This window comes from Hibiscus syriacus, unplaced genomic scaffold, assembly GCF_006381635.1.
Source record: "Hibiscus syriacus cultivar Baekdansim isolate YM2019G1 unplaced genomic scaffold, ASM638163v2 tig00116964_pilon, whole genome shotgun sequence".
Taxonomy (NCBI): Eukaryota; Viridiplantae; Streptophyta; class Magnoliopsida; order Malvales; family Malvaceae; genus Hibiscus; species Hibiscus syriacus.
The window spans coordinates 2,927,449-2,938,217 of NW_024063489.1; the positions used below are offsets into that span (position 1 = coordinate 2,927,449).

General features: G+C 34.4%; 1 pseudogene; it reads left to right on the top strand.

The window, feature by feature from the left end:
- The first annotated feature begins 5,232 nt into the window (after positions 1–5,232).
- Positions 5,233–7,467, top strand: LOC120190882 (annotated as a pseudogene).
- Positions 7,468–10,769: the final 3,302 nt, after the last annotated feature.

Here is a 10,769-nt window from a genome sequence, read left to right on the forward strand (position 1 = left end):
AATAGGTCTACAACCTATATCGACACTTTTTAATATTGTGTCGGTACTTTATGTCCATATTGGAAGAAAAATGTGTCGATACGATTTAAAAAAGTGTCGACATTTTACACATCGGAACCCATAATTATAATGTAATAGATAATTTTGTAATATAACCGGTATAAATATACCGGTTTTATGAGCCAATAGGTCTACAACCTTTATCGACACTTTTTAATATTGTGTCGGTACTTTATGTCCATATTGGAAGAAAAATGTGTCGATACAATTTAAAAAAGTGTCGACATTTTACACATCGGAACCCATAATTATAATGTAATAGATAATTTTGTAATATAACCGGTATAAATATACCGGTCTTATGCGCGAATAGGTCTACAACCTATATCGACACTTTTTAATATTGTGTCGGTACTTTATGTCCATATTGGAAGAAAAATGTGTCGATACGATTTAAAAAAGTGTCGACATTTTACACATCGGAACCCATAATTATAATGTAATAGATAATTTGTAATATAACCGGTATAAATATACTGGTTTTATGAGCGAATAGGTCTACAACCTATATCGACACTTTATAATATTGTGTCGGTACTTTATGTCCATACCATTTAAAAAAGTGTCGGTAATTTGAAGTAACGCGGTTTTTCTTCCTTCATTCAAAATATTTATATGTACATACAATAGGAGTGATGTTGATACTTACGATATATTATATGGAGATCGTTGTCATTCCATTCCGTCTTCGAAAAAATCAGTTGATGTAGGCTGTGTGCTTGTACTCAAACTAAGCTTGACTTGAGGACATGTTTGTTTGTTATGCCCCTCACCGTTGCAGTACCCACATCGCCTAATTTGCTTCTCGACCTTGTTCTTCGGCACTTCTTTTCGCTTGCGTTGTTTTCGTTGAGGGTCACGAACATTGTTTACTACAATGCTCTGGTTGACTGAATGATTCAAACCAAACGAGTTTTCTAATTCTTCTATTAGTTTTTTCATCTCATCTCTTGCGGTTTTGAAAGACTCGTCTGTCTTTGATGCAATGTAGCATAACCTACTTGACGTTGAACGTAGAGCAGCGAACCTTGCCATTTGCATCACTTCTGGAGACACATTCAAATCAACATAGCTGGGTGCAGAAGCCTTCGCATCATTAGTCCACCTACTTTGAATCAAAGTCCCGGGCAAATATGTGTAGTCCAATTGCTTCAAAATGTGAAGTTGATGGCGACACGGAAGTCCAACGGTCTCGAATTTTTTGCAGGAGCAAATTAGAGTTTTCGTACGAGAATCAAAACTAATTTCAAATTTCCTATTTTTTTCTGCGTACTTTGACAAAATATAATGTTGACATTCATCTGATAAGGACTTAATCTCTGCCTCAATCCGGTACAATGTCTCCCGTGTAAGTTCATCTTGGAACACACGAAAAGATTTGCGGGTAAAAATCGCAGCGGCATGGCTTTCAAGGTCGACCAGTTTTGTGATCTGGAAGGGCTTCGTATGGGAACTTAAGTAATCCGCTTTCAACTCGTTCATACGCATTCTACTAATTCCATCTTCAATTGCACGAACAACATCTAAATATGTCTTCTTGTGTTTCAGTGCAATAGCTAGTGAAGCATTCATAGACTCGCACCTTTGTGTTGAGCGAATATTGGCAAAGAAATGACCGGTTAGATATGCTTGTGCCCATAAGTGTCGTGTATTTCCCTTCTCAATCACCCATGGATGCTTTTGGACGTTGAATTCTGAAACAATCGAACGCCATTGAATATCAAATTCCTTGGTTGTCCACCAGGAAGCCATGCATTTTGAGAATGCTGCTGTAAACTTTGGGTCACCAATGTTAGCTTGTGCATTGCGAGAAAGATACCAAGAACATAATCTGTGCTTAGCATAAGGGATAACAGATTTGATAGCCCTCTGCATTGCCCTATCCCCATCGGTTACAATAGAAATAGGTGATTTATTCATCATGGCTTCTAAAAAATTCTGTAGCACCCACTCGAAAGATTGAGACGTTTCGTCAGCGATTATGGCAGTGGCAAACACAATTGTGTTATGGTGATGATTGACACCAACAATAGGCATAATTGGTCGACCATACAAATTATCTTTGTACGTTGTGTCGAACGCAATTACATCACCGAAGCATGTGTAATCCGATCTCGATGTAGAATCCGACCAAATAAGATTATACAATGCCCCCGATTCGTCTACCGAGTATGTCATAAAAAACCCGGGATCATCATGTTTCTTATAATCAAAGTAGGCAATAAGCGCATTCACATCCCCATCGACGATTTCCTTTGCTTTACCTCTTTGAAGTGCATTGTAGAGGTCTTTATGTGTAAATCCAACATTATGATAGCCCCCTGCCTGCTGCGTTAAATAGTTCATTACTTGTGACGTGCCAACACCGACCTCTTTCAATGTTGTTGCCTCATCGATATCAGCCTTACTTACAGCTCGATTAGAACGCATAAATGGTGTCATAGCAGATGTGCACAATGCATGATTATGTTTCTGATCAGACTTACTTATAACCCACTGATCGTTTGTATTTGTTGCTGTAACTACGACTCTAGCCTTACATCCTGTTCTTGTGACTGGCGTATGAGCACGTTGACGATCAACAGTATTGACTTTTGATACTCGAAACCCTTCTTTGGAACAACAAAATTCTTGTGTCTTCACATTCCCTTCCACGTCAAGCCGTGTTGTTCCCTTACGTGCACTAAACCCATGTTCCCGTGCGAATCCCTTGTAAAAGTGCCAAGCTTGATCACGTGAACAGAAGAGCTGACCAACCAATCTGTCAGATTCATCAACATTATGTACTTCATGGCATTCCTCGGTTGGCTTAACATTGTCTACATCAGTATTATCCATGGCAAAAATTTTGTTGTGCAAGTTCAGTGCTCCAGGAGTTGATGGATATGTAAACGAAGGTTCATTTTGAACATGTTTCTGTAGTTAAAGGGTGGGTACAACATTAAATTCGCAGTACATATTTAGGTATGTACAATAACTACAAGTATATTATCATTTTAAATTCGCAGTACACTGTTAAAAAAATTGAAACATAAATTACATAAGTTTTAAAAAAGTATCGATCCTTTTTATAAAAAGTATGGACACTTTCAATAAAATAGGTAAACATATGATGTAATAGGTAGCCCTTATATAATGTAATAGGTATCGTTTATATAATGTAATAGGTAGTGGTTATATTGTAAAGTGTCTATCCTTTTTATAAAAGTGTCCATACTTTTTTCACTGTGGAAAACATTAATTTAAGGTTATCTTTTGAGTGAGTTTTAAGATATTAATTTAGTAATTATAGGCGTCTAATGATTTATTTTTACGTTACGGTATATATTATTAAATTAAAAATTCTAAATAATATTTTATAAAATATAAAAACAATCAAATAATTTTTTGTGCAAATGAAATTATTAAATCAATATTGTAGGTGGAAAACATGAAACACTGTTAAAAAAATTGAAACATAAATTACATAAGTTTTAAAAAAAGTATCGATCCTTTTTATAAAAAGTATGGACACTTTCAATATAATAGGTAAACATATGATGTAATAGGTAGCCCTTATATAATGTAATAGGTATCGTTTATATAATGTAATAGGTAATGGTTATATTGTAAAGTGTCTATCCTTTTTATAAAAGTGTCCATACTTTTTTTACTGTGGAAAACATTAATTTAAGGTTATCTTTTGAGTGAGTTTTAAGATATTAATTTAGTAATTATAGGCGTCTAATGATTTATTTTTACGTTACGGTATATATTATTATTAAATTAAAAATTCTAAATAATATTTTATAAAATATAAAAACAATCAAATAATTTTTTGTGCAAATGAAATTATTAAATCAATATTGTAGGTGGAAAACATGAAACACTGTTAAAAAAATTGAAACATAAATTACATAAGTTTTAAAAAAAGTATCGATCCTTTTTATAAAAAGTATGGACACTTTCAATATAATAGGTAAACATATGATGTAATAGGTAGCCCTTATATAATGTAATAGGTATCGTTTATATAATGTAATAGGTATCTATCTCGCATGTGAGTACTTTATTCCAACCATGTGACAAGTGTGACAACTCCATCAACTCACAACTCAGCTTTGAACTCAATCAATATTGTCTTTTAGCTTGATGGTTCATAAAGCATGTTACTTGAACAGTATGAATCAATTATGCAATTTTCATGTTCAATTTAACACTGCATTTCAAATTCATTTCATATGTAATTGGAGTTTGAATTTAAATTTCAATTTGAGTTTGAATTTCAATATATTTCGGCTCCACTATAAATATTAGCCCAAGCCAATATGCATGTTATCATTGATTATTCCTAATTTCCATTGTTTTTTTTCCAACGTATAAACGCGAGGGAAATCCCGACCATTTTATTTTTTGGTCAACTTTAAAGCGTCAGAAACGTTTCGGGCGTATGATCTGGGTGGTATACAAGAAATGTAACAAATAGCAACTAAAATCATAAGTTGAGTACCACCCAAATCATAAGTCTGAAATACTTCCGATGCTCATCAAAATCCAAAGCTCATATGGTGCCAAGCAAAAGGAAATCAAAATCCAAATCTCATATGATGCCAAGCAATAGGTAGTGGTTATATTGTAAAGTGTCTATCCTTTTTATAAAAGTGTCCATACTTTTTTCACTGTGGAAAACATTAATTTAAGGTTATCTTTTGAGTGAGTTTTAAGATATTAATTTAGTAATTATAGGCGTCTAATGATTTATTTTTTACGTTACGGTATATATTATTATTAAATTAAAAATTCTAAATAATATTTTATAAAATATCAAAACAATCAAATAATTTTTTGTGCAAATGAAATTATTAAATCAATATTGTAGGTGGAAAACATGAAACACTGTTAAAGTATCGATCCTTTTTATAAAAAGTATGGACACTTTCAATATAATATAATGTAATAGGTAAATTTGCAATGCTATCGGTATAAATATACCGGTTTACTTATAAAATAGGTAAATATAAGCGCTACCTATTACATTATATAAGCGCTACCTAGTATGTTATTGTACTTTATAATATTTCCGGTTAAATAATATAACATAACCGGTCTAAATTTTAACCGGTCACTTGTTTAACCGGTCACGCCGTATATTAGCCGTTTTTTAGGCGCCGCACCGCAGAACGACCCCGAAATCACACCGATTTCTGCAAATGGATACGACGCTGCCGGACAATCTAAGCCGTGAGCAATACGTTTACTTAGCCAAGCTTTCCATACAAGCCGAACGCTACGAAGAGATGGTACAGTTCATGTAAAAGCTCGTTCTCGGCTCAACTCCTGCAGCCGAACTCATCGTCGAGGAACGGAACCTTCTCTCGGTCGCCTACAAAAACGTGATCGGCTCTCTTCGCGCCGCGTGGAGAATCATTTCTTCCATTGAGAAGAAAGAAGAAGGTCGTAAGAACGAGGAACATGTTGTGCTCGTTAAGGAGTATAGATCGAAGCTGAGTTGTCGGATGTTTGCGCTAGTTTCTTGACTTTGTTGGACTCGAATCTGATCCAATCTGCTGCGGCGAGTGAGTCCAAGGTTTTCTATTTGAAGATGAAAGGGGATTATCATCGGTATTTAGTGGAGTTTAAGGTCGGTGATGAGAGGAAAGCGGCCGCTGAGGATACTATGTTGTCTTACAAGGCTGCTCTGGTGATTCTTTTTCTACAATTTTTTAAATTGGAGCCTAGCTTTGACTAAACAGTTGAATTCTTGAGTAGAATTTTGGATGTTGAATTGGAACTACGATTTTAGGTTTAGTGTTTTGATTAAATTCAGTTTTTCTTTAAGTTGAAAATTTTTGGATTTTGCGTTGAATTGAATGAAGGATATTGCGCTGACGTATCTAGCTCCCACGCACCCGATCAGGCTGGGACTGGCGCTGAATTACTCGGTGTTCTACTATGAGATTCTCAATCAGTCTGATAAGGCTTGTAGCATGGCTAAACAGGTGAGACCGTTTTTAAGCTCCAACTGGTGTTTTACTATGCTTTATTGCTGCAGCCAGCATAAACCAATGAAAAATGAAACATTAATGAATTTCTTTTATCAAGGGTCTTTGTTGCTTTTTCGTAGAAGAGTACAATATTAATAGCTTATTTAATCTGACTAGTTTAGTATTTTGACGTTGGAGAGTTTTATAGCAGTTTATTTTATTGACTTTAGTAGGGGTACTAAAAGGAGGTTGCTTTGACTTATTATTGTGTTGGTGGTTTGGTGTAGTGGTCTAGATGACTTTGTTAGGAGCCAATTAGATTAGAGTTTGAACCAGTTTTACGTGATTGAAGTGGCAAATGATTTTCTTTTCAATTCTTGCAAATACGAAGCCTTGTTGCTTGATTCTAGCCATTCTATTTCTAGTACCTTAAACTTGCTTCTAATTTTGAAGTTTGTGAATTTAGGATCGTAAAGAAACTAAAATCAATCATGTTGTGCATAGCATACTAGAGTTTCAGCAAACATTTGTTGAGGAATGTTGAAATGTTGGACGTGCATGTCTTCATTGTCGTTGCTTCACTATGCTTGTTAGGAGTTATATTGTTTGGATACCCTTCCTATCACCTCCCTCGTTTACTTTTATGAGGAGAAAGTAAGTGGAATGTGGCCAATCTCCGAAAGTAAGGACTATTCTAATTTAAATTTTAAGTGTTTAATATTATTTTCAAAACATACTTTTATATTTATAAATATTTATTCTAACTATTGTTTTTTAAAATATAAAAAATGTGATATGAATGAGAATAAATGGATAATTGTGCTCCAAAGTACTTTTGACAAAAACTATAAATTTCAACTTTTGAAAAATACTTTTTAATCGAAGTTGAAAAGCGCTCTGAAACATGTTGGTAGTCATAGTAAGAATAAAACATGAACCGAAGTTGGATATTCATTAAATATCCCTTGTTCTTTAAAAAGGCATTTGAGGAAGCCATTGCTGAGCTCGACACACTGGGTGAAGAGTCTTACAAGGACAGCACTCTAATTATGCAACTCCTAAGGGATAACCTTACTCTCTGGACTTCGGATGTTCAGGTCATTGCCCTCCCTCTCTCACTTAAACACTCACTCGCATGTGCGCACACACAATTAAGACCATGTTACTGGCGATTTTGACTCGTTGAAATGACTAATGTCTAACTGTCTGTAATGTTGGTTGTGATGCAGGACCAGTTAGATGAGCCATAGAAAGGTGGTTTATCCCTTGTTGGTCCTGTTCTTCTTCTGGAGGAGGTGGGCTTTGAATGCCATTTGCTTATGCTGATTAAAGTGTGTAATATAAAATTGGGCTTTGAATTGACCTTGGCATGATGTTGCTACACTATTTCAACTCCCGTCTAGTTTTCTGAATTCGGAAGCGACTCTGATAGGCTGCATTTTCCAACTAGTTAGTTATATTTACTGCTCAGTAGCAATTCTTAGCTGTGGTAGATTTTCTTCCCAGGACAGGAGAGAAAATTGGACATAATTGTTGATGCACAAATAAAGGGGAAAAAATCTGACACTATCCGATCCAGGGTGTCACATCAAAGCTACCGGAGCGATCTACTATAAATATACCAAAAAATTAAATTTTTTATTAAAGCATGTAAAATCATAAAACAATTTATAAACACAAAAGTAAAATTTAACAATATTCAGAAATAAAACAGATTCTAAACTCATATATAAAAATAAAATACAAGCTACATGCCTCTTAATCACATGCATCGTACTTTGCAAACAATGCTGGTGGAACTCTTTATTGATGTTGATAGTTGCATTGGTTCAATTTTTTTAACCTGAAATATTGAGTAACAGAGTGAACTTTGGGAAGTTCAGTAATACAGTATTACCAAATGATACTGAAGAACATGTAGATAACAAATAAACATATGTTTCCTTATTGATTCAGACATCTACAAACTTTTATGCTGAGCTGATGTCCCACTGATATGTCAGATAGTAAAAGACACTGAGCTTTCAGTTTAGAGGAAAATGTTTCGGATGATTAGGATTAGGGGATCAGAGTAGAGTGTCTAGTGTGTTCTTGCAAAACCAGTGAAAAATACATATCTTTTTAAAACAATAACAGTTTAAAACATATGTTTGAAACCGTAGTAAAACCCTCAAATCAAACGCCATAAGGAATTACCAGTCGGTGCTGAACCTATACAATGAATTACTAGCAACGACTGAACCTACCAGAGTCTTCAGTCATACCAGAGTCTCAGAGTACCTCGTATAAACATAATTTCAATCAGTAAACAGAGATATCAGAAATCAGAGCAAATATCAGAGATTAGAACATAAATCAGAGAAAACATCTGTATGATCAGGGAACACATAAGAGGTTCCATATATTATTCGAAGGTGATTGTTATTAATCAGATAGGGAGTTATGAAACTTCTGTAAACTGATTAAATTTAAAAATGAGATCCCCATAATATGGTTTGATAGTTGACAAATTCATCAGCCATTCAGAACGCGATTTATCAAGATCATAAAGTATTCAGATATTTTTATGAGGCACTATGCAATCATAAAGGTATTCAGAATCCTATGCATTAAAGTTACTTGTGTTTTCATGAATGACATGAGTAATTTCATTATCCAGAAAATCAGAGGCATTTTGGGCATTAGGTTCTTGGAGAACTCTTATTGATTTAAGTTAATAAGGGAGAAACGAAGATTCGGAGCATTTACGATTTGTGTCGATCTATCGGAATAAAGTTAACTCGAACTATACAAATCCCAACAATGATGCATGCCAACCGATCAAACCGTTACACATCAAGGGTATTCACTCTTTAATACAGACAACTCTTGTTCATTGGTCATCTTCAAAATCATCACTGAATGGATCTTAGGGAGATAAACAAATATTCCAATGGTCTTATTTCATTTCCACATTGCAACGATATCAAGAAATGTCGACATACTTGATTTATGGTTCATAACCCTTAGGGACGGTACATCATGTAAGTTCATCAATGTTTCCAGACTTATCCGAGTCACTCACTTAATCCTAAGTAATTGAGGTTACTTAGGTCATTTAGTGGTCAAGCCTATCCCGGTCACTTCAGAGTTTCCAGAGTAATTATATCGTTTCTAAAATTTGAATACATACAATACTTCCATTCCATTTACTTGGTCATATAATATAGTTATATTGGTATACGAGGTTGATTTGTTCATTTCAGAGCTGAGGGTATTTAGTTACTCTAGAGCTTAGACGTGCTTTAAATCATATTACACTTCAGGGGCATTCCAACTAAATCAGGAATTAAATCGATGATTCCAAGATTCAAGTGGATCATAATTTAAGTTCTCAAGTCGTCTCCATTATCATATTCATCCATAGTCCTTTTTACTCTTTAAAGGTTTTATCGTCATTTCATTCAATTCTGTCAGTGACATTACTTCTGATAAATTAAGCTTGAAAGTATTACAGTTCCTTTAGAGTTCAGAGTACTTTGCTCAATTGATAAATAGAGGCTATTTTCACCACTAGGGGAAGTCTTGGTCTTTTTTTAGTATAAGGATATTTTCGTAATTTTATCCCATAGTGTTATTTTTGGTAATTTCTTATCAAAATATTTCCAACATTTATCCTTTAACGAGATTTATCAAAATTTACATGTTTTGAGATTGATTGATTTACTGATTAAATCATTGAATTGAGATTTGTTTATGATTAGTCTACCAATTTCTTTTTCGAGCCGTCGGAGTCTTATACAGTGTTTCGACTTTATTCCAATTTGTTGAGTTAATCGATTGACGAATATGGCCAAGAGGGGGGTGAATTGGCAATTAAAATTTTGGTGGAAGCTTTTGCATAAAATTAAAAGAAATTTGCACAGCGATTTAGAGTTGTTCGACTTTCTCAACCAAAGTCTACGTCCACTACCTTAGCTATCCACACTAAGGATTTTCCACAAATTCACTAATTTGTCTTTCTTTTGAGGACAAAGAGTAACCTTACAAACCCTCAAGAATTATACCCCAAATTCTTGAGAACACTCTCTCCCAAAGAGAACAATACAAATTTGCAAACTTACAAGGAAATCCTCACAAGGTAGATTGTTTGCACAATTCTAGAATAAAGAAAAGAACACTCAAGAATGAATACAATTGAGCACAATAAGTGTTCTTGAAAGCAAAATGAATATTGAATGAAAAATAGGCTTGAAATGCTCAAACTTGAGGTTTGATGCTTTTTCTTTGATTCTCTCTTGATTCTAGTTGCTTGATGTTTCTTGTTATTGATCAATGGCTTCTAAGCTTGCTTAAATAAACCTTGAATCACTTCTAAATGTTGGGGATCATTAATGAAGTTTTTGGAGCCGTTTAAGTGTGAAAATAATTAATATTTTTTCTTGGAGCGTGGGGGAATCGGTACCCCTAATGGGGAATCGGCTTCCTAAGTGTAAAATTCAAATATTTCGACCGTTGAACAGTAGGGGGAATCGGTTCCCTCCGAACATACTGAAATTCTCGGAGAAAAACCATTCAGGGTGGAATCGGTACCCCCTTAGGGGGGGGATCGGTTCCCTCTGAGCAATCTGGAACTTTTGTCTTTGAAATGGTTCGAAATATTTTGTAAAATCGTTTTGAAATTATTTTAAGATTAAAACTTAATTTTACACTTGAGTAAGGATTTAAAATGAACTTTGAAATACTTTGAGTAATATTTTGATATTC